Source organism: Coccinella septempunctata, chromosome 6 (genome assembly GCF_907165205.1).
Source record: "Coccinella septempunctata chromosome 6, icCocSept1.1, whole genome shotgun sequence".
In the NCBI taxonomy this organism is placed as follows: domain Eukaryota; kingdom Metazoa; phylum Arthropoda; class Insecta; order Coleoptera; family Coccinellidae; genus Coccinella; species Coccinella septempunctata.
The window spans coordinates 20,292,527-20,318,984 of NC_058194.1; the positions used below are offsets into that span (position 1 = coordinate 20,292,527).

General features: G+C 33.9%; 1 protein-coding gene across 1 annotated transcript in view; it reads left to right on the forward strand.

Annotated features, from left to right (window-relative positions):
- Positions 1-26,458, forward strand: part of LOC123315167 (cadherin-87A) — a 139,742-nt gene that overhangs the window by 52,820 nt on the left and 60,464 nt on the right. The window contains exon 2 of the mRNA XM_044900763.1: positions 11,963-11,993. The gene's annotated coding sequence lies outside the window, so the exon portion shown is untranslated. The remainder of the gene's footprint in view (positions 1-11,962; positions 11,994-26,458) is intronic.

Consider the following 26,458-nt stretch of genomic DNA (forward strand, 5'->3'; position numbering starts at 1 on the left):
AAGCTGATAGAATAGCATCATGATATAATTATACAATACCACGATAATGAAACGAATAGGACTATAGGAAAACATCCCACACAGACCCTTCTGAAAATGTTGAATACCAGCTAAATAATTATTGTAAGATATTTGTGTATTGTATTTTATTTTAAAAAAAATGATAAATAAAACTGTAAATTTAAAAGGCTGAAGGACCCTAGTTCGATGGCCACTTGTTTAAAGACAATAAAGAACTGTTATGTATGGTTTGTGCAAGAATTATCTTCGAAGTTTTCTTTTAAATAGGGAATACTCCTTCTGACGAAAATGATGTATTTTTTATGAAATATCTTTGAAACGTCACATTTTGAAATAACCATTTCAACCGTTTCCCAAAAAAATTATTTTAAGTACTTAAAAATGAAAAATATAAATGGGTATTTGAAATATAAAGCGTTTCGTTTCTATTGCACAAGTTGGCAACATCGACTGAAATATGCGTTGACAATAAAAGACAACAAATACACTCTATCTTGATGAGATAGACAAAGATGGCTGTCTATGAATTCTGCGACGAATGAGGAAGGTCGTAAAATTTTATGGGATTTTTATGGCCGGTTGCTGAGTACGCAACTTATGATGGCTGTACATCAACAGCTGTTATTTTTAAACAAGCCATTGTTTTTTTCTTCTTCTAGTAGGCGCTGTTGCCAAATTGTAAACTAGAGACGAAGCGATTTAAATTCTAAAACCTCATATTTGAAGAATGATTTTGAATAGTTTCCGCGGCGCATTTGAAAAATTCATGAATGAAACTCATAATTATTCAGTTTAAACTTGCATAATGCTGTGGTTTGGAGTACATTTGATAGACTTCACTTATCATTAACTTGATTATGTGGACAATTGAAGAGCTAATCATAGCGTGTAATGTGAACTGGAGTTTATCTTCCCCCACCTGAAGATGCTACTGTGATACCGAAATACGTGTTGTGGTTAAATAATATTTAATGCAAATTTTCGAAATTATCGTGATAAAAATCATCACTAGATGTCCTCATCTACAACTCCATCTCTTTCTTTTGCTTTCGATTCCACTTGCGAAACAGTCAGAATTCAAATTCCCATAGCAAGTAAATTTCTATCAAAAACGGAAGGGAAAATGGAAGATACGAAAGAGTCCTTCTAGGATTCCGTGAAATGCATTGGAAGAATTACGGAAAGTGTTACGACACGACTATCACGTTCTGAAACTCGCGTACAAACGAGAAAATCTCTGACTATCTATTCCGATGGAGACTTCAGTCCGGATATCCAGGATAGATACAGCCGGGTTACTTCCTATACACCCCGAAAAGTTCACTCGTTATACCAACTCGCTTAAGAATATCCACCTTCCATAGACGTCGCATAGGAACCTTATCATGGGGAGGAATTTGGTTTTGAAGATGGAGTTCTAAGACATGCCGTGAATGCGAAGAGGAGATCATTATTCCTAAAATTTCTCAATTTATTATTTCAACTTTTCCGAATAAAGTTGGAATGAAAAAATTATGACGCGAGTCATAATTGAACCCGATGTCTCCATGTACTGACTGCTAGTCAATTCAAAGCGATTATTAAGCTATGAATAGTACATAAAATACTCCATTCACATTTATTTTAGCAGTCGGTTGGCCATGAAATAATTTTCTCAAGTTTTTGTAACTAGAACGGAGTAAGGTTGGCACTCATGAAATGTCATGACGCCGTTGCCACCACTAATATGAATTTTTTTTACGAAAATGCCGAAAGTGATTGAAAAAAAAACAGGGTTTCAAGAAGTGCTATTTAGAATTCAGGTTCGCTCATTCAAATAGTTATACCCTGATATTCTAAAATCCACAATACGTCAGACGGTAGCGAACATTGTATATGTAAGAGAATTTATATAATGCTTCATCTGAATCTAAACGACTTATATTTCAGCTGAATATTTCCACAATCAGAAAGATTGTGACTGAAGAGGATGACAAAGAATTTCCTTCTATTGGGAGACCCAAAAAAGTGGTGCTATTTGGGAATTTTATGTTTGAGTGAATTAAAGTTTGATTTTTTTATTTTGCATTTGACTTGTCCTATACATTGTAAATGTCTTGAGGTACCAATAAATACCTAATTATTATTATTAATTATTATATCAATGTATTGAGATTAACAGCCACAAATACGCGCTAGTTGTCCTGTTAATTGTTTGTTCATGTGAAATTTTTGTTCGAAGGTGAAGTTCATCTTGAATTGAAACTTCTTTTAATTACTTCGACTTATATTGATGCGAGATGATTTTGTTGAAGAATTTAACATTCTTGTAATTATCTGTTAATTCCTTCGGTAGATAACCATTTCCAACCACTGCATCATATGTATTTCATCTTCTGGTTAATAATTTTTGAAATCTACAACTGATATAACGTATTCAAACTTTAGCCAAAGAAGATAACGAACATTAACTCTCCTCAAACTAGTACATATTATGATATTATACTGATCTCTTGTATTTTCCATGCAAATAACTGGATTTGGTATGCCTTCAATCAGTTTGTATAAACTTCAATTGTGTTCGTCATATCCGAAGAGATTCGACATTGTGATAAAATACGTAATAACAGAAGCTTTTACGTAGAACGGGCAACTGAGCGTTGATTTAAAACCCAAAAATGTTTTGGCAAGCTTCATAACCCCAGATTTTCGTACTATACAGAGTGAAATGTGTCAAATTTCCATGGCCAACCGTGTGCTAAAATAAATGTGAATGGATTTCCATAATTCATTGAATATTTGACCTTAAAATGTCCTGTGAAATGTATTTTATTATTAATTACTAACTTAACTGTAGATATTAGCCCTTTTCAGAGAAATAACTTTTTTGATGAAATTTATGCATGAACTGACAATCTTCTTGTGAAAAAAAAACATACTTCCCAAATATTACTTCAAAGCTGCGCCATCCAAATAATGAAAGGACCAATTGGATTCTCTCAAGATACTGAAAATACATGAAGGTTGTTATACACTGAGAGAATAATGAGGGGAATCCTGAAAACATCTCGGATGGATGTTTTCCTGTTTCCACTTGTCTCTATGTAATCATCCTCCATAATCCCTCTAATACCTCAAAGGTTTTAGACCAGAAGAATTCCATCAAACATCGACCTACTTCATTCGTTCACCTAACTGGTATTCACTTTGTTTATTTCCCTCGCTCCAGATCAATGATTCGAAGAGACGCTCATAGTGGATATTAAATTCAGATGTAGAACGTTGAACAAGACGAGCTCTTCATAGGTGAATAGCTGTAGATATATGTGGGGGGAAAACTGGAATTAATCGTCATGCTTTTGATTCTTGTAGAGAAAAATTGACCTATGACTCTTTTCCCTATCTATACATGTGAATCAAAGTCAAAATAGCAGAGTAGCTTCAGATGTAGTAAAGCGAATGATATATCGCAATATAAAATAATCCCTCGAAATATCTACTATTGGTCCTGGCTGCAAAATGGCGCATGCACTGGTAAGAATTTTTTTCTGATTTACCATAGACTTTTACTGAAAACATTCAATGCGTGTATTGATAATGAAATTTAGAACTGTTGGGATGAAAATCAAGTAATTTGAATTGCCTATGTGTATATGAAATAAGGTCGTAGCAATTATTATAGGTCATAACTAGTGAGCCAAAGATCCACTGTTTCGAGCCGATTGAATTTAATGAATACCGATGCCAAGACCACCATTCTCTATCAGTCAAATTGATATTACCCACATCTGTCTGTGGTAAGTTTTAACCTCACTTTGGTCAGTTTTGTCAAACTGACGTGGATTCTTTATTTTTGTATATTTGCGTTTGGTTAACGTCAAAAATCTCAATCTTCTCGAGTTTTTTGGTCTTTTCCAATATTCAGGGTTTGAAGTGTAACCTTGGCACGGTCTGATCATTCGACTTTTTTTTTGCACCCGGCAAGACGTAGCGATTTGGCTGAATAGAGCGATTTTCGAAACCTATAAATCAGCTGATTTCTAAACACATTCAATGAATAAAGGTTGCTAAGTTCTCATTTGATGGATGAACACATGAGCAATGCATCTTACCTAATTAATTAATATACGAATGAGAACTTTTCAGTGAAACTCTATAGTATCTGAATCAGACAGATATTTGACCAGTCCATGCGCCATTTTGCATCTACATCTATAGTAGATATTCACTAGGTTTGCTCTGTTTCAATTATATCGGAGGAGTAAAAAAAAGCATTTAAGAGTTGCATATTTTCACAAGCTAAGAATTCTTATCGCAATTTTTCATAGGACAATATGATTGACTGAAAATTTCGAATAAAAAATGTATATGTTGATTGATGAGGCCAAGACAAGACGGTGTTCATCCAAATCTCTATATTCTATAGACGAAAATGTTAGTGGTTTGTAGGGCTGGGTGACAGTAAACAATCCTTTTCGATTGGCCGACGTTTCGAGCAAATTTTACTCTTTTTCAAGGCTTAAATAAAATAAAATCACAGTCAAAACAATATCACAAATACAAATGACAACGATGGTCAATAAACGATACAACAAGAAATGATGAAGGCGAACACGTCAAACTGAAAGTAAAAACTCACCGAATTGATGAGATTGAAATACACCCTTCACAGGGAGGTAGGTGAGACATACGAAAGAATATGTCTCTATATTCTGTAAAAATGTCCATAGAAAACCCGTTGATTGCTCACACTGTATTTTTGATTTAAATTCTGACAAACGTTAATTTCACTTAGGTACTTACTGATTTATTTGAAAAGCAAGTTGTAAAATCAAAATCTGCTTAATTAGTCTAGAATTCAATGATAATAAGTCAAAAAATTTTTAGATATGAAACTCTGCATTATTATAACTCCCTCAGGCTTTGAAATATGTATACTATTGCATATTTAAACTCCATTCGGCCTTACAAAGTCTCATCCTCTAGTAGTTATCGTCCTAGGTCCTAGTCTTTAAAAGACATGCATTTTAATAAAAGAGGACAAAAGGAGATGGATGCTTAGAATTAAGATAAAAATGATAATTAACATAAAAATTCTTACACAAGCCGTGTGAATTATCTATGCCTTCGAATCAAAAATTTTCCAGGAGGATTATTGTTATGAATGTGTGAATTTTTTTTCGAAAATTGAAAAAAAAAGAACATATGAAATCCTATTGAAACGATGAAATTGAACTCCTGAAACAAAATACGATTACTTTATTGCATAGTAACAACTCAAAATGTCCTCATTATTGTTTCCGCATCAGTTATTTTGTTCACGAAACTTGAAGAATAATTTTATGTAGGTATAATATAATATAGTAAGATTGACTTCTGTATTTTATTTTTACAATTTTCTCAATTTCCTTGTCTCATATTTTGTTAGGTGTTGGCATAATGGTTGAGGCTATTTGAGGACTTAAATTAATAATTTCTTCAGAAATATGATCCTCCAATAATTGATTATTTATCCGGTGTTCTACAGAACACTTTCCTACTTACAAATCACTCATTTATCGTTACAAATACCTACGCATCACCATTGGGTTTCTTAATCCTTTCCTGAAAGAAATTTTGTTGCCATCAATAAAGTTGTTCTTCAGGGATTGAAAAGCTCATTCGATTAATTTCATTCTGATCGAGCGTTTCATCACTTGCTATGGGTACTGAATAGAAACTAATGACTATTGATCAACCAACACGCAGTATGTACAATAAATATGTCTGAAAACGACTGATTCGAACGGGCATTGTGATCGATGATTTTAATTAATCGCTTCAGCGACACACTAATGAAAAATATTCAACGTTAGATTGTGTCGAATAGATTTATTGCAACTAAAAAGCCCAATTTGAAGCCGATTCAATCAGAGATAGATGCGCAAACCAGGTTCACCCCTACAGTAGTTGTTATTGAAAAAATATTATCCATGGAATATTTCATCCTGATTCAATATACCACCCATTTATTGAAATTTGAAAATTGGTTTAGGGAAGCATGCAGTTTGTGATACGGACGCATGAAATACATTTGTCAATAAAAACATTTCTGAAACGAAACATTTCTGACTCATGTTCATGTGAAATTTTTCATATGTTTATTTTGCTGGGTCAGCTGAGTTCAATATCCCATAGACCTTATTTCTCATTATCAATCAGAAATAAAATCATAAAAAATTGATTATTAGTTATTGGTAAAATATTAAGAATGATCAATATATATTTTTTGTTAGATAGGGAAAAACGTTGAAAGGAGGCTCGATTTGCCTTAGTGTCCCTTAGTAGAAAACGTTTCACGATATCTTCATTTGCCTTGAAGATATAACCAAATTTGGATATTTTGTCGATTTCGAAAATGTGCCATTATTTCTTTATTTTAGAAAATATCTAAAAACGATAAAAACTTTCTATAGTCGCTTCTTCACTGGGGATACTACACTAGATTCATTTTTTTCAGTCTCTTGTACTAAGAATGCAAAAAACAACTTCGTTATTTAAACTACAGATGTGAAGTGAAATAATCACTAACTGTCGAGTGTCTCATACATTATACTATGAATGAAGTGGACATAGAATACTTCAATACATTATAATAGTAAAGGGGAATGAGATGAATTTTTTACTATAGATTATTTCTAAAAAGAAGCACTGCCAGAAATATAGACAACTTTTATATCAGAACGATATGGAATCACAAAAAAACATCACTTTTCAAATTGAATAGTTTATTCGGGAATCAGTGGATGTCCAGCAAAATCAGCAGACCTCAATATCTTGGATTTTTTCGTATGGGGATACGTAATGAAATTCTGAATACTACAGTCATAAATAGGGCTGATTTAGAGCAGAGTGTTAGGAACGCAATCAGAAACATTTCCTGCGTTATGATGTTGAATGCTGTTAATTCTGTTAGAAAAAGATGTCGAATTTGTTTACAGAATGATGGTACTCAATTTGAGAACCCTTAATGAGTTAATTATAATGAAATTTATTGTAAAAATTCCACTCGATAGTTATTCGAATTGAGTGTAACGTGAATTACTTGATTTTTTTGAAGTAATACATGTTTCAGCTAACAGATGATATTATATGAACGAAAAGTTAGTAATTAGTGTCATGGAGATGGAGATTTATTGAGAGTGAACAATTTTGTGGTCAATGGTTTCATGGCCTTCTATCAAAAATTCGAAGAAGTGATATATCGACATATATAATATTTTTAAATTATATTTTTTTTGTATAACATGAGATAAAAAAAATATAGCATACTTGTTTGAAATAAAGAAGTTTTTTTCCCCCCTTAGTACAGGACATAAAAAAATTGAACATTTAAAAAATATTTAACCAAAAAGACTTCAAAAAAATTAGAAATAAAGGGCTTCTCCTATACTTTAAGGAAAATTGTTCATGTGTAGGATATGTCAACTTTTAAATTTCCAAATGATGAAATTGTGGATTTTATTTTTTTTCTTATTGTCTACGTTTGAATACTTTATTCAAAAGAAAATTTTTTACTGTTTACGATTCTGTACAGAGCAGAGCTATTTTTTCAAGAAATTAATGAATTATACTAAAAAAACACCTCGAATCTGGCCTGTCCCCTGGACCACTATTCAAAAGTATTTTTAAACCGACTATACATCAATTATTGTTGAAACAATTATATTACTCAGATTCCTCAAACAATACAGTTTCAGTTTTATCTTTATTTATGGTATATATCTCACGAAATTTCACAATATTTTTCATAATCAGTTCCCCCGGACAACTTTAATTTTACAGAATCGGAACTTGTTAATTGGATTGCGAAATAGTTATAGTGATGGAGGAAAATTCCTCTTGCTACATTGTTTCATATTGTGCAATTGAATGTTTAAAAAATTGTGAACTCTTCTTGAATTTGAAGAGAAAAAATAATAATAATATATAAACTTAGTTCTTCCATAGACATATCTGGTTGTCCAATGGAAATATCACAACCAACAATCTTAAAGAAAGTACTAAATGAACCAAATTCAATAAAGTATCAGTAGTAGCAGTTTGAATGATACGTCACACCGGACAATAAAAACGTTATCAACGCTCTTAATATAATAATAAACCACCTTACAAAATAATAATTTCAAAGCGAAAGGTCTTAAATCTTAAGACAGGATGTCAACTGTTGGAATTAGGGTGTCAAGCATTAGAATGTCCATATTTCCCAAGTAAAAATCTTATCACATTGTTTTTATTGAAAAGACAATAACAATTTCCTACGCATAACCACTTCCGTTGTGTAAGGAACTGGTTGTCCGAAGGACTTATCTAAAATTTCGAGCTGTAGGTATAATGAATATTTAAGATTTTTTGGGTTTTATTTAATCCTTACGGTGAAATATATATAAAATAGTATTTGTACACGGCAATGAAAGAGCGGGAAGATAGAAAATAAAATAAAATATTTTGTGATAAAATGTATAATAACCCAAGGGGAATGTAGGTATCTGAGCAAAAAAATATTCAAATTTTAACACCGGTGATTCCGAGAGGCAAATCATCTACGTGTATAATTAGATCAGGTAAATGTTCCGAAAGTGTTCTTCGCTCAAACAAAGTGCAAAAATATGAAACGATCTGATTCACGCTGTACAAAATCCTATAAGTCATTTCAGGGGTTACATCGAGCCATGAAGTGTTATTAGTATTCCGAGAATGCTTCTGCTTTTCATATAAATGAATCGAAATAACATCGCGTCTCATCGGATAGATAACGAGGGTATGTGATGAACATATCCACCACTGATCGGTATTTTTTTGTTGGACGAAATATATTGAAAGGCTCACGTGAAAATATTCCTCTCGTCCTTGAGTGGAAAAGTTATCGTAGGAATTATCTCCGTGAGCGTTTCATGAAACAAAATTGTATGAAATTCAAATCTTCCGTATCGACTATTTCCTAGAAAATGCTCGAAAAGTTCGATTTTTATTTTCAACAGATACGCAACTTTTTATAGTTGTGAAGTTTGTCGTGTTCCTCTACCAGAAGTGAGGTTGAGTTTTTTAAAATGCCAGCCCTCACTCTTTGTGCCAGAACTGTATAGACCATTTGGCGCTGAAGACTATAAGGTCATTGTAAGGTTTTTGTCAAACTCTTTTTTATTATGCGAATGAAAAGAATAATCTTGATGAATCCGAATTTTCACTTTTTATACAAGGCTCGATACAAGGTGATTCATTGGTAAATGGGCGGAAGCTAATTTTTGACACTGAGGTGAGTCAGAATAACCTATATACTATTATAAGGGCTTTATAATCAAGATACAGTGTGTTTGATGTAGGTTTATTGAGGAGTAATTTCGGGTAATATAGCACACGATAAGCCTTTTTGGAAATAAAATATAAAATTTATAAGATCGAACAATCTTTATTCGATATATCTCTTCTTTGAACTTAAAAGTAAACAACTATGATAAATCAAAGCTAATAAACATCGAAACATAACTCAAATAACCCTTCCTATAAAAAAATCGATCTGCATTTTTCTACCAAATAATAAACTCCGAATTTTGTGCAGGGGGAGGACTATTTTTATCTTCTCAGTACATTGGTTTTATTGACGATTGGCAAGCCAAAATAATGTTTATCTCTGGGGATGATTACGGGTAAACAGAGTTGTAAATGGAAGTTGAAGTATAAATAAAAATTTTATGACATGAGTGGCTGTTTATAGGTAGGTATGCTGAATAACATGGAACAGCAGATCATGAAATTTTGATATCACAAGATTAGAGTGGTAATATGTAATTTATTTTTTCCACCATTTTTTTAATTTATTTTCCTTTGACATCATATCCGATATTTGAAACAAATGAATGTGTATATGGCTGAAACAATATCAATGGGATATTATTAGTATAATTATAGTTCTCCTTCACTGAAAATATGAATAATTTCGGATTTTTTCACATGATCTTTGTAGTCCACCATCACCGTTTCTTGCATCTCTACCTCGAAATTTATTTTCTGTTCAAATCATTGATTTATGAGTTGTATTTGTGTACCTACATCAATGAAATCCATAAAATACTAAAAACTTTGCAGAAAGTATTATTTACACAAATATGAAATTGAATTTATGATTAACATGATCACGATGCACAATAATATACCGGGTGGCTCACATAAAACATTCTGTATGACTCCTTCTGTGATGCTCCGAGACAAGTCAGTTTTCATTTGGAGTGACACATAATATTGAATAATTATGCAATTCAGACGACCCAGATAAAATTGTCACGTCAGCTTTATACAATTTATAAGAGAAAAGTGACAGACATGTTTTCTTCTGATATTGGAAGAAAATTCAATTTTATTGTTACCCGGAAACATTTCTCGAATGCAGCCACTGAAATTTACAATTTCAAAAGGATTGATTTATAGTGAGTTAAATGGAATGTAGAACTTGTTCAATTCCAGATGAATGGATAGTAAATCCTTTCGTATTACCTATACAATGTTTATACAACATTCATTGAACGCCATGGAAATTTAGTATATTCTCTCTAAAATACAATCACAATAATTGACCATTATTATTTTTATTTCATTGAATTTCGAACCCTGTGGTTACAATTTCGATCAATTCAACTGTTGCCAATGAGCTCAGTTATATCATTCGGTTTTCGAATTTTCGAACATATACAAATATTGTATCTTCTTTCAGCTCACTCAATATCGTTGAAAACAATTCAGTTGATATTGTGTGATGCTCGTACAACACATAAGCAGAGTGAAAATATGTAAGCATCCATAATATGATAATTTTGCATACGAGAAAATTTTGAGAAAAATTAATAAATATCCGGTGGGACCTCCTCTTGCTCTAGTTGCTCTTCGTATTGCTCCTACTGTAGGCATTTGGCATTGTATCGATGAAGTTATTAACAAAAGTTTGAGGAATGTTTTGCCAAATTTCCATCCAAGCATTGTGGAGCTGTTGTAATGTCTGCGGTGGGTCAGGTAAGCAGTGTAATTGCTCTGACTTTACAGACCAAGACATGCTCAATACAATTTCGGTCTATTCGGTTGATGCATTTCTATGCTTGTAACTAACACATTTTCAGTTGGTTCATAATACATAAATTGTACGAAATAATTATATTTTAATTCGAACTCAAACCCATATTTCTTTAAATGATTCTAGAGCAAGAAAGTATGGAGATGAAGATTATTCATTTAAATCTGAGGCCCTATCGACTTTGTGAGAAAAACGATGGTTATTCGACGTGTATGAGGTTCTTTTTTTTTCAAATATGTCGCAGAAAGGAAATAATTATTCCTACATTCACTCTAAATCCGTGGTCCACTTATAAAGCACCATATTATTTATGTAGATCTGAATATTCATCTCAATAATAATTTTGCCCCATTTAAGTGATGCCTGAAAATGCAGACCGCTATTCACTCAGAGTGTTTACTGGAGAAAATATATGGGTTTCTGTGTTTATTGTCGGATTTTTCTGTAATTGCTGTTGCACCAAATGAAATACCGCGATGCTGCTCTGGAAGCTTCAGAGTTTCATGAATATGAATCTGCACAAAAACGCATTATTTGCTTTTCGCTCTTCCGCTCTTAGAGTCTGATGCGGGAATTGAATCTTTGAATAATACAAAGAAGGAAATAATGAGAGTTATGTGGGGGGACTTTCCCATAACGCAATGTTAAAACATTCGGTCGGATGAATACAAGTGTGCATAAAATATCGGCTTGTGTTGAAGAAAATAAAAAGATCCTCTGCTCTCTTTCCACTTGAGTGGGTGTAGTAGAGTACGGTTTAATTATGAGTTTTTTAGGTATCCTTATCTATTCAATATATTTCAAAAAATGTTTTTATACTCTTGCATTTTTGTCCATCAACTGATTTATTTTTTCTTGCAGGTCCGCATATGTAGAAACTTCAATTCTAACTGTAAGTATTGACTTCGAAATATAATTATTTGAAAATATTGATAATGAACAAAGTCCTCTATTGATAATTAGAGACTGTTGAGTGCCTACACTCCATAGTTGAGTTTTTGACTCCTGAAAAGACTTCAAATTTGTAGTAAAGAATATGGTATCACTCCTCCTTGGAACTATTATGAAATAATATATTATTTCATGATATACTCTTTATAATAACAATAAGAACAATCTTTATTCATTGCGTTAGACATTTGACAATGTATAGGATAAATTAGGTAAATTACAAAACATAAACAAATTTATTCAGAATGAAAAAAAAAAGAAATAGAGAAACCTTAAAAACTATCACATAAATATTATGTATACTAACAATTTGTGAACATCAAAGCCTTGACAGATGTATGAAAACAAATTTTGTCCAGAATGTTTATGTTGTCTGGTAGTTTATTTATAGTTGATACTAGTACATCTAATTTTTTTTTACGAAAAACGTGTCAAAGATATATTTTTTCAATTTATATCGCTCCTAAATTTTTCAATTCTCTGCTACAGATAATGAGGTTTAAAAAAAATTCGTTTTATAGCAAGCTATGGAACTTTGACAGTTGACGTTTTGTTTTGGTTGTCAAACACGACCCATCAACCTTCACAACTTCACGGACTACTTGACTTGACGAATTTTTCGAAAGATCGTTACATAATTATTGTTCTTCACAACTCCAACTTCACTTCTCGTTAGGCCGTGAAGTTAACTTTGCCCCCTAAGGATTCACGTCCAAACTATTCGGGAGAGAGAGCTTGAGTCTGACAATGTTAGAACGGACATGACAGACTGATAAAAATAAAATCCCTATAATACTCAACCATGCTCTCTCATCTCAAATTTCACAGTGACTAGGCAGTAAAAGGATGCTGAACATGAGAATGGAAAATGTTATGATTGATTAACATAGCTTTCCTGAATAATTAAAATATGGAGGCTATTGAAACGTTACTCGGAACTCAGTTAATTCATATTTCTTTGAGCACTATTCTATGTCGAGAAATGATCAGGAATTGTCGGATACAAAATGAAACAAAAAATGTATTATTCATCCAAATTTACTGTATGTCCTTCAGATTAGGCTCTTCCTGAAACAATACACCAACGAATGATATAATCATGAAAACATTTTTTGGATGGATCGAAAGAATAAGCAATAAAAATAGAAAATAATCAAGATACATAACATCCATTGATATGAAAATCAACAAAGCTTGAGATCTACAACGTGCTAGTCTACCACTATAATCAACAGAAAAAATATTCCATCGAGGAAGAGTAGATGCTAACCATTGTTTCGGTCTTATTTAACCCCGTGAGAGCAGAGCAACTTCTACTACAAACAGAGAATTGTAGCACATAGCACATTGATGTTGTCATCTTAACTCTGGGAGTTGAGACGGAAAATTAAGTTGGATCTCATTTTCTAGGTATAGAGGAAAAATTAGTTTTCACTTATAACTTGAAAATAAAAGAAGATAAAGGGTTGCAGTTTTGTCCATTAACTATCTCTGGAAAATGGAGGTCGGAAACCTGCCATCCATTTTTGCCTAGCTCTTACGGTTACAGAGCTGCCATTCAATCCCATCGAATTTTGCTTGTACAAGTGAAAGACTCACCCTGTATAGTTATGCTTTAAATATTATAATCCTAAAATGGATAACTTCTTCAAGATTAAGGCAGGGCGAAATGAGACAAATCCGTCATCATAACCTATACAAGGTGAGTCTTTCACTCGTACAAATATTTTAACAGTAACATTGTTGAGGTCAAAAGAAACACTTTTTCCTATACGATTTTTTACGAATCGGCTCGGTTTATAAGATACAGGCTGTTGAAAAACCATTAAAAAAATTTTTTTTTCAGTTACATCTCACAAACGATTTTATCGAATGAAATGATTTTTGGAATATAGTTTTTTATTCATTTGATGACTCTTTCGAACACAAGATATCACCAACGTCTTCCAGTTTTCTAATTATGACCATTACGTAACATAAAAATACCAAAAATTCAAAGAACCCAACTCTTGAAACTAAGTAATTTTTGTTCAAAAATTGAATGAGAGTCCGGGATAGTTGAAATTCAGTTAAAAATTCGTCAAGACCGAATGGTTGCACCTAGATGGATGAAATTCTCAGATTTATCACTAGAAGAGTTGCTCTTTCAGAATATGTATCAAATTTTTATCTACGCATTCTTTTATTCAGAGATAAATGACTCGAAAGCTGACCTTCCAAAAATCCTGAGAAATATGGGTTCAGTTAAAAATTCGTCAAGACCGAATAGGTTCGCCGAGATAAATGAAATTTTCAGATTTATTACTAGAATAGTTGCTCTTTCAGAATATGTATCACATTTCCATCTACGGTTACTTTTATTGAGAGATAAACGACTCGAAAGCTGACGAAAAATACCGAAAAAGATGGGTTCAGTTAAAAATTCGTCAAAACCAAACGGTTGCGCCAAGATGGATGAAATTCTCAGATTTATTACTAGAAGAGTTGCTCTTTTCGAATATGTATCACATTTCCATCTACGGTTATTTTTTATTGAGAAATAAACAACTCGAACGCTGACCTTCCAAAAATCCTGAAAAAGTTGGGTTCAGTTAAAAATTCGTCAAGACCGAACGGTTCCGCCGAGATGAATGATATTTTCAGATTTATTACTAGAAGAGTTGCTCTTTCAGAATTTGTATCACATTTCCATCTATACGATCTGTTCTTGTAGCGGCCAAAATGGAGCCACCAATAGTTGTGCCTTGTTACGAGTATTTACGATACCGGTAGCGCGTCATTTGAAATTAAATATTTGAGTTGGTTCAAGTCTCCTACCTGAGCAAGACTCCCGGAGTTCCCCTACCTGTGAAATTTGAAAAATTGGGTAGGTACTTTGGCTGAATACAACTCCGTTTAAAAGATCCACAGATGTGTAGTGTCACAGATTTAGCTAGTCATTCTGAAGGTAATTTTGTTTTTCCAGCTCAATATGAAAACTTAAAATGGCTATATCTTTATATCAGGGCCGAATAGGAAAAAATGGCATGGAAAAAAAGTGTTTCTTTTGACCTCAAGCATCTACTCTTAGAATATTTGTACGAGTCAAAGACTCACCCTGTACAATCTTAAATAATGTCATTCTGTAATTTCAATGTTTTATATGCCATTCTCTGGAATCCTTTTGAAAATCATTTGTCATTAATGCAACCAATGTGTCACATTCCAGCGACCACTTACTGACCGAGGAACTGTATGCTCTAGAATCGAACACTTGTTCCACGAGGCGAGTGATTAATGAACATCGCTCCCGACGAGCTACCCTTGTCTTGAATTCATCACTTCATCTCTTTTCGGAGGAGCCAATAAAATTGAGCTGTTGTTTCAGTCTTCCTCACCTAATTTGTAATTAATCATTCTGTGCTTCTTCCAATAATCATTGATTCGTTAGGTGAGACAGGTTGGCGTTGGATCGATAATGTTTTTCGAGAGGAAGGTAATTGAATACTTCTCCCAACGGCACGGCTTTCAGAAGAAAGAAGAAACAATTAATGATATCGAGTTTGGAGCACGTATCTTGTCCCTTTAAACTGTGAAAAGTGTGAAACACGGCAAATTGGTGTGAATTCGTAAATGGAGTTCAGATCAGGGTAATTGCTAATTTGTGTTCGAAAACAACGAGACAAGATTTTTACTGACATATTATTTGGGCACTCTACGCTCCACGAGTGAGCTTTGAATCTTCTACAATTCGAATTCAATTCTCTCTTGCGCCTAGTAGGAGGTCCCATTCTAGAATTTGTTTAGACAGTGGCGTCTTGTCGGACGTGACCATAACTTCTCAGCTGTTTGATGAAGGCAGAAAAGCCCTTATCGAACTCAACATCTTGTAAACCAGCCCTAGATCCTGGGGGATCTAGATTCACGCCTCCTTTGGTATTTATTTTGTTTATGTGTATGAGTGTCCTTCACAGATTCTGTAATCTGTGGCTTCCTTGCCAAAAATCGCAATTTTAGATTTATGAATCTCAAATTTTTCAGGAGTATGTAGATTTTAGAGTTCAACAAGCCTGTGGGTTTTCATGAAGATCAGGAAAACCATTTTCGTTTTATGCCTATTTTTCGAAAAAAATATTGTTAGCACGCTATAGGTACTTCGCAATTTCTAATTTATCTCGGTATGTGAAATTTTGCAGGTGGTTGCTCCCTCGGTTGCTACTCTGAACAGTGACGAAGTTTATTGAGTGAGAATCTATCCAGATGTTTTCGATATTTCCGAAAGATTTGGTTCTCCGTAGAAAACATTTTTGAATGCATTTTACTTCAGGTTATTTCTCTTCCTTACAATTATTTAGCGAAAGAAAACTCTCTCAATTTTCTATTCTATTCAAATGGTAATAGTGAAAATCTTTCTTCAGAAGAAACATTGTCTGTTATTTCAGCATCATTTCAAAAGGCAAAGGCATATAGCATATCAGTGTTGACTATTTCAATCAATAGGCGGATGTTTGAGTGCAAATCATCCTGTTGAAGTTGCTAACGTTGCATTGTGGTATAAATTCTTTGATAACGGTTAGAGACAGCGGATTTTGAATAAACTAGCATCAAAACACTTAAGAATAGACCACAGTTAAACCATATAAAAACAAATTTGATATTATATATCCACACCATACATATGGTGTGGATTTCAAATGAAGAAGAAAATTTAAAGTACCAATTTTAACATCAGCCTCACTCAAAACGTGAGGTTTTGAATTAGGACAATAATTATCTTTCAATGATAAATATATCAAAAATTGAAAACTACATTTCAAAGCCACTTGAGTACACATTGTTAGGCTAATAGTACCTTTGAACCTAACATTCACTTGAGGGTCTAAGAAAGTGCGATTATATGGACTGTAGGGGGAGTCAGGGAGACTTGAACCACTTCAAATATTTCAATTAAAATTTCGCGCTACCGTTATCATAAATAGCTTGCGATATACTCGTAACAAGACACAACTAGTGGCTGCTCCATTTTGGCCGCCATCAGAACAGTTCGGGAGTGAGAGAGTTGATTTTGTTGTTAGGAAGCAAGAAATTGAATAATTATTGTTTGCTACACTGTCTGAAAAGTTTAATAGATTCGTGGTATTATTTAGTTTTATTGCTTTCATTGATTAATATTGTTTTAAAAACGATGTGCCTTTTTAATAATAATTGTAAAAGTTTCAAGAAAACATCTGTTGAATAGTTTAAAAGGAGTGCGGGAGACTTGACCCATGCCACGGTCGGGAGACATAATCAGTGGTACAAGTTTCCCGCATTGAGCTCATCAGATAATAGTTCGCTCCAAAAAAAGAAAATTGAATAATAGAAATAAATATAAAAAATTTACACTTTTCGGAAATAAGTGAGACTGACTCTGAAATAGAAAATATATATTCCATACGCTGATACATCTGATGATGAAAACTTTGACATAGACAATTGTTGGTCATTGAAAATTGTTTTCTTTCAATGTTTTTCCTGACTAACTTATGGTCTCTCTCGCCCCCTGTTCAACTCTCCTATGGGTTAATGAGACATGAGCAAATTTTCGGTTCCTAAAAAAAGTATTGCTGTCCTCAAAATGTTCATCTCACCATCACTCTACTATTTATCGATCGTTACCTATTCAGACATTATATCTTCAAGCAAAAACATGAGTTGCTATACCATTTACAGATACAACATAAGTGGCTTCGGAGTGAAAAGGGGTTCAATCATCCCGGACTTCCCATACATTTTTTCACTGAATCTTCTACTTTTTCATCTAGATCCAAAGTTCCAGACTTTCCTGGAGTTATCCTCTCATAAGCCTTAACAGCGTCATTGAAAATATGAGACCAATCCTCCGGCTGCAAATGATATCTAATGAGGGATGCTTCATATTCAATGGCGGTGGATCGTCTAAAATAGGGTTGCAAACGAACCAGGGACCCTTAAAGCATTTACTTAATTGTGCTACCCGCTACTTGATGGAAATTCGGGATAACTCGAATGATATTAATACAAAAACTTCCATGAACTTCATTGTTTTGCCTTGTAATGACTATTTAAGTATCGATATTATGTGAAATTCAAAATTTCACTGTGATATCATTTAAATGCACGTTATTTTGAAAAAGATAACAGGGATAACGAACACAGCTGCCACGACACTTTGGGGGTAGGGGATTTTTTTATTTTTCCAACCGTTTATCTGAGGGACATCTAGAATATCTCCTGAACTAGGCTGCTTCATCGAGTAGTCTATGACGCTGATAGTTCTACTCCATTAAAGCTGCAGCAGGACCACTTGGAAACCGTCGAAAGCTCTGCAGAAAGCAAAATGCAGAAACTTATTGCCAAACCTCTGCATGGAAGGCACCAGAGCGAGGTCAACCATGATTACGTCGACATATCTGCGCCGAACTACTGGTTGACTTCCGGAAAGTTGTTTCCCGAGACAGAGGGCTTGGTAATTGCCATACAAGATCAATTGATTCCAACAAGGAACCGTATTAAATAAATCTCCAAGGATACCTTTGTGATGGACGAAACTTGTCGTTATTCCATTAAAAAATTTGAGGATATTCTCCGTGGAATTGGTATAACTCAGTAGTAACAAAAAATATGGTAACAGATGCGTTCTGCGTTATTGAAATTGTCTATAAAGTATCTTGAATATCATCTCTTCTTTTTTGAAGATATTCACGGTGTTAGATATTTCATCCCAACCCTTATAACCGGAAAAATATATTTTTAACCCACGCGGAAAGTACCCCATTTCACAATATGTAATCACAATATTGTGATTACATTTCATAGTGTCCCATACGAAAAATAAATACAGAGATTGAACTTCATAGTCGAATCTCAAACAAATGAATATATACTGCATTCACATTTATTTTAGCAGTCGGTTGGCCATGAAATAATTTTCTCAAGTTTTTGTAACTAGAACGGAGTAATGTTGGCACTCATGAAATGTCGTTAATGTCATAACGCCGTTGCCACAACTAATATCAATTTTTATTACGAAAATGCCGAAAGTGATTGAAAAAAGAGACAGGGTTCCAGGAAGTGCAGGTCCGCTCATTCAAATAGTTATACACTGCTATTCTAAAATCCGCAATACGTCAGACGGTAGCGAACATATTCAATGTAAAAGAATTTATGTTTCATCTGAATCTTAACGATTTATATTTCAGCTGAATATTTCCACAATCAGAAAGATTGTAAATGAAGAGGATGACAAAGAATTTCCTTCTATTGGGAGACCCAAAAAAGGGGTGGCATTTGAAAATTTTATGTTTCGAGTGAATTAATGCGAAAAGTTTACTACAGGATTTTCGATGAATGTCATCGTAGAATAAGTTCCCGAAAATTGATTTTTCTATTTTTTTGACTATACATTGTGAATGTTTTGAGGTACCAATAAATTAATACCTAATTATTATTATTTTATCAATGTATTAAGATGAACAGCCACAAATACGCGCCAGTTGTCCTGTTAATTGTTTTTTCATGTGAAATTTTTGTTCAAAGGTGAAGTTCATCTTGACTTGAAACTTTCTTTAATTCCTTTTCCTTAAATTTTTGCAAGATGATTTTTGTTGAAAAATTCAACATTCTTGTTATTATCTGTTAAATCCTTCGGGAGATACCCATTCCCAACCACTGCATCATATGCATTTCATCTTCGGATTAATATTTTTGAAATCTACAACTGACGTAGGTAACGTATTCAAACTTTAGCCAAAGAAGATAACGAACATTAACTCTCCTCAAGCTAGTGCATATTATGATATTATACTGATCTCTTGTATTTTCCATGCAAATAACCAAAAATGTTTTGACAAGCGGCATAACCCCACATTTTCGTACTATACAGAGTGAAATGTGTCAAAGTTAAATGGCCAACCGACTGCTGAAATAAAAGTGAATGGAGTATACCTACTTGGTTCATCTTAGGAATGAAATGATGTCAGTAGTCAGAAGTACAACATCGTTGCCAGAATGTCAAAATAACCAGCTTTTACTGCTGACGTTAGTTATAACGAATTCTGTTGTGAAAGTGAAATGGAACATAAATTATGATTCATTCAGAAACTGATGAAATAAATTTTCTATATAAATGACGATGAAAATTTCACTTTTATTGATTGTTCTGAGTGACATTTGTTTTTTTACTGATGATGAACTCTTCATCCTAATATGAATACCCTTCTACATCATTTGAAACAACAAGGATGTCATTAATCGATGTTTCAAAAAGGGATGATCGGAGTTCGTGGTCACTTTACCAGAAAGAGAAATATTTTTATTTCATCCGTGTATTGCCATCAGTTACAGAATTTGACGTGGGTTTTTCATTCGTGCACAAACACATTATGTTGATTTCACCGACAAGCTACAAAGCAGACCCTGCCTGTGTTATGTAGCGGAATCAATATTTCGTAATTCAATATTTTTTATTGAAATATTCTTTCCAAGATCCAAGAAGCCATAAAATGGCTTGGATGAATATGCCGTGGATTCCGAATAAAGAATTGAATTGAACAACTCGATTAATTTTTATTCGCTTCGATAGAGAGACGGTGAATCCAAAACAGAACTTTTAATGTATCTCTCGTTCATTCGGTTCGAGCAGAAACACCCCCATACTTATAGAAAACCGTAGAAAACTCTTCAAAGTTCCATCGTTATTCCTGTCGTACCTTGCTTATAATTTCATATTTCTCGTGTTGGAAATGAAAATATATTTCCAAGTATTTATACCTCCAACTGCAAATACTCAAGTTGAAGTTTTACTGATCCTTTTTCTCAACTCCTCTTGAATCATTGAGGAATTTGTCATGCACCCTCTACGAGGACTGGAGGGTATTTTTTTCAATCGCAACCCTAACTTTTTGAGCAAGAAATGGATGGATATTCTGTAACTGAAGATGATTTGATCACTGTTTTCATCCACCTTTTTCATTATAGGGATGAAATTTCTTTACTTTTCATGTATTATGAGCATTATATATAGAAGTGCAGTGTTATGAGAAACATGGCTTTTTCGTGGGGTAGTAATTGATAAAAATTCATAGAATATATCAATGACAATTTTCCCCAGTAAAATAAATGAAATTAATTAAATAAGCACAAAAAATCTGACATCCCCAAGTTGGTAAACCTAAACCATATATGGCATACACCTTTATATACAGGGTGAGTCTTCGACTCGTACAAATATTTCAACTATAGATTCTTGAGGTCAAAAGAAACACTTTTTTACTTTAACATTTTTTCCGATTCGGCCCTGATAAAAAGATATAGCTATTTTAAGTTTTCATAATGAGCGGTGCCCCCCTATGAAAACAAAATTACCATCAGAATATTTTGCTAAATCTGTGTACATCTATGGGTCTTTTAAAAAGAGTTGCATTCGGACAAAGTACCCGATTTTTCGAATTTCACAGATATTTTTTATTTTTGAACATCAAATTACTCAAAACGGCGCATTATACGAGGAAATATGACGAATACTTTTATTTTACAACACGTTCAAATATTCATTAGATGAACTTAGTTTGAAGAGTTGGATTCTTTTAATTTTTGGTATTCTTATGGTACGTAATGGTCATAACGAGAAAACTGGAAGACCTGGGTGATACCTTGTGTTCAAAAAAGATTCATCAAATAAATGAAAAACTATATTTCATTTCATTCGATGAAACCGTTTGTGAGATAAATAAATAACATTTTTATTTTATTTTTCAACAGCTTGTATCTTTTAAACCGAGCCGATTCGGAAAAAACGGTGAAGGAGAAAACTTTTGACCTCAAGAATCTACTTTTAAAATATTTGTGCGAGTCAGAGACTCACCTTTTATACAGGGTGACAATTATAAAACTTGCCAGTCTAATTATGTCACTAGGTGTAGGAGCTATCACCCCTAAATTCTCAATAGTGAATGGGAGTGAGCTATACCTCAATTGAAAGATCACTTGACCCTCAACCATTTTTGTAACGTGGTTTCCTCGGAGAAACTTATCTCGAGCGCCAGCTATTCTTTTCACTAGGAAGAATAGCAAACCTACCAGAGTAGCTGCTAGTCGGATACAGAGTTCGCTGTTATCTAGGGTGGTAGCGATAACGAAGTAGTCACAATCAAATTATGTACTAGTTTATTCACACCTTCGGAAACTGATTATATAAACAACGGAAATATGTGTAGGTATGAAATATGAGCGAATCGATCAGCAAACATATCTGGAAATTCTATCCGATCATGAGCACTTTATAAAGTTTATACGGGTACAGTGAAAAAATCAAAGGTTGTTCAATAAAATGCGCCAACCAGAACTGACGAAATGGATACGAAGGATGACCTCGCGAAGTTAAATGACGGTATCGGGATGTAATTAATTGTATTTCTCCAGAAACGAAAGAAACACAACCAGGGCGGATCTACTCGAGACTTTTATTCACTACCCCAAGGGCTACGCTCCATGACTGATAGAAAAGAAGAGATTTCTATATCAACACTTATGACGCGGGAACGCGAACAGGGGGGGGGGGTTGACGGGACTTCCCCTTCACTACCCCAAGGGCTTACGCACCATGACTGATAGCGAAGGAAAAGTCAGACTCGCGAAACAGGGTAAAATATGGCAAAATATAACAGAAAGTGATACAGTACAGCAGTGTACAAAGAAATAATCGGTGTAGGTCTAATAAACAAACTGAACGGTATAGACGTTGACCTACCTCCTTTACTTCAAGGCACTTGCGGAAAACGAAAAATAAAAATTAATTTCCAAAAGTACTAACCCTCACAAAACAAAATTTACTCTAAATTCGTTGAACGGCTCGTCGTGAACACAAGTACCTAATCAAAGAAGAATCGTAGAGAAAGGTTTGCACATTTTTATTGAGTCCTTGAGGTAATTACAGGGGCTGACAATTTGAAAACTTGCCAGGCCAATTATGTCTCGACAAGGATGTTTTCAGAGAAAATGCCGGAACAGGTCAATTTTTATTCGGAGGGGGACATGTTTCTAGCAGAATTGTACGCCAAGATCTCCTCAATCTTAGGTGTAAGGAATCAATAAAAATTTACAAATCATAGTATTCATGTAGAGGAACAAGTGATCTTTCAATTGAGATAAATATCACCCCCGATTCCCTATTAAGAATTTAGGGTGAATGCCCTTACACCTAGGGTTGAGAAGATTTCGGCTTACAATTCTGCTCAAAATATGTTCCCCTCCGAATACAAATTGACCTGTTCCGGCATTTTCTCTGGAAACATCCTTGTCGCGACATAATTGGCCTGGCAAGTTTTTAAATTGTCACCCTGTGTATAATATGTATGTATGGTCTGGACCGAAGGGGAGATAGCAGCATAAACGTAAAACAATATTACGGGAACAGCTACATCATGCACGTACTCTTGAACATATAATCAAAATCTTGTATTTTCAAGTATCGATATATTATCGACAAATCATTTTTGGATTTCCTTTCTCCTCACATTATCGATTGAAAAGTATGTCGATGTCCGTCCATAGCGATCTTCGTCGGATGGCATATTCTGCCGTTTTTTTCTCATAGTTTCCGGGGAAACTCATCGGCGGCCAACAATCTACAAGCGACAAAACGTTAACTGTGAAAACTTCGAGTAAATTAGGAGTTTCTGTGCTCGATTTCATGAGTTCGTTATTGGAACAAGGTATTGAAACAAAACTCCAGGTTAACATATAAACTTAGTTCGTAGAGGATCGATATGAATTTGAGGAATAGATTGAAACTCCTGCTTCCAGATTGCGGTTTCTATCGAATACATTCTGTATGAGTTGAGGCACAATCTTCAGCATGGTAAACTGAAATTTCTTGCAGTTTCAGAACATATACTAACTGATAAAATAGTTGTGAAACTATCAACCACAACATGAAAAATAGATGTACTTGAAAATATTTTTTGAAGAACAGTCGAAAAGAATGAATGCATTCTTCAAAGTCCGACCAATAACTTTCAATATAATTCGAAATTTATTATGGGTTTACACAGAGTTCCTAAGAACTAAGATCTAAGAAAGGAACAATCTGATTGGCAGATGGAGTTCACGTGATTGCCGCCTGTCGATTACATTGGTTTTTTTCTTCTTTCTAGTATCTGCACTGACCCACCAGCTTATAAAGGCTTCTCTGTCATAATTAATGACATTATCTGTTGGTTCCCACATGCAAGATTTATAAATGCTGAGGGTTCAATGAAATCAAACAACAATGAAGAACACAACGAAAAAAAACAAACTACAAAAAACTTACAGTATAATAATAAAATTGCTGAAAAGATACAGAAACCTACATATATGAACGTCAACAAAAATAATGAACGATATCAAATTTCATCTTATAATGAAGAAGAGACGAAAGAGCAACTTATCAGTCCTTTGGTAATCGAAGAAATAATAGAAATAAGAAAGCTCTGACGAAATAATTAAAATATCTCTAGCAGTCCTAACTTAAAACGGCCAAGTTCCCTTCATTCTGGCATGTTTTTCGTGATCGCTCTTTGTGAACAGAAAGAATTATCACACCCCAAATAAATATTCATGAGGCATTGATCGAAAAGCTCTGCTCCTGTGCGTTTTTCACCTTTGAATTCCTTGATGTGGCCACCTAAATCATTTTCCTTCTGTTTCCGACACTGCCCTCCCCAAATTTTTCAACGGAATTTCAATTGGGGTATATTATTCTGGATACCCTCCCTGTCAAATCCAATACGGTATTAATCCTGTAGAATTTGCCTTTCATGAGGTGAATATTTCTGTTGTGAGATCGGCCATTTCCCAGGAATAGTTCGGGTGTTTAGATGGCTCGATTATTTGGATTTTTCTCCCAAACACTGCGAATATGCCTTTATGGTTAGCATACGAGTTGGAGTTTTTTTTAACCTGAAAGGTCCTGAACAATAATTTGAAGAGGTTTACTTTTTTACTGGATGATTTTCCATCATGGATTCTTCACTCTGAAAGTTAACTGAAGTAACTGAGGCTTCGACAAAGTGTTCATCCTTTCAGGTAAACTGTAGATTGCAGAGGGGTTTAATTTCAGTGAGATCTATTGTACCCCCTTGATAGTGGGACGAGAATAGCTCTGATGACTTATTCTACTACACTACCGGGTGACTTGGACAATTGTTGAATTCAACTTGTCATATTTTCAAAACGTTGACCTATATATACATATCTGAAAAAGTGGTTCGAATATGCTTTATGTATCAGACTATTGATTAGGATATATACCATGCTTGAGAATTCGGATATAATTTATGAAAAAAATAAAATATACTTGTCCCAAGTCACCCACCGATTTGGGAGGCTTGGGACACAAGTTAAAACCTATTGATTTCTCAACTCTCAAATGAAATAGGTAACTTGGGACGGTGTATAGTTTTGAAAAATTAGAATTTGTGATTATACAGGGTGGTCCAGATCGTAACCAAGAAATTTCAACCACGTATTCTACATAAAAAATAAGCCCTAGTTTGTCATATAAACATATGTCGAGAAATGTTTTCTCTTCGAGATACGGGGTGTTAAAATTATAGAGAAAAAAATGTTTTTTATTAATAACTTTAACACTGCTTGAAATATTTTTATGAAATTTGAGAAATAGGTTTTGATTGTCAAGGAGCACTTTTTGCATATCATTTCTTCTCTATTCTACCAGTGGCGTCCGTACAGCAGCGAGACCGAATATTTTCAGATAAAAAATGATACGCCACTGGTTTTTCCGCCAATGAAAATTACTATTTAAATCCTTATTTAATTTGGAGCAAATTCGGTCTCTTGACTTTTTGCTGTACGAGGCACCGTTTCCGGTTAAAAAAAAAATACATTCTCATGCATGAAGAAATCGCCAAAATTTGATATAGCAAAAAGGGTCTCATTATTATTATGTACCTACCATATCAAATTTTGGCGATTTCTTCATGCATGAGAATGTGTTTTATTTTTTTAACCGGAAACGGTGCCTCGTACAGCATAAATGCGAGAGAACGAATTTTCTCGAAATTAAATAAGGATTTAAATAGTAACTTTCATTGTCGGAAAAACCAGTGGCGTATCATTTTTTTATCTGAAAATATTCAGTCTCGCTGCAGTACGGACGTCACTGATAGAATAAAAAAGAAATGATATTATGCAAAAAGTGCTCTTTGACGCTCAAAACCTATGTCTGAAATTTCATGAAAATATTTCAAGCAGTGTGAAAGATGTTAATGAAAAACATGTTTTTCTCTATAATTTTAACACCCCGTATCTCGGAAAGGAAACATTTCTCGACATATGTTTATATCACAACTTAGGGCTTATTTTTGATGTAGAATACGTGGTTAAAATTTCTTGGTTACGATCTGG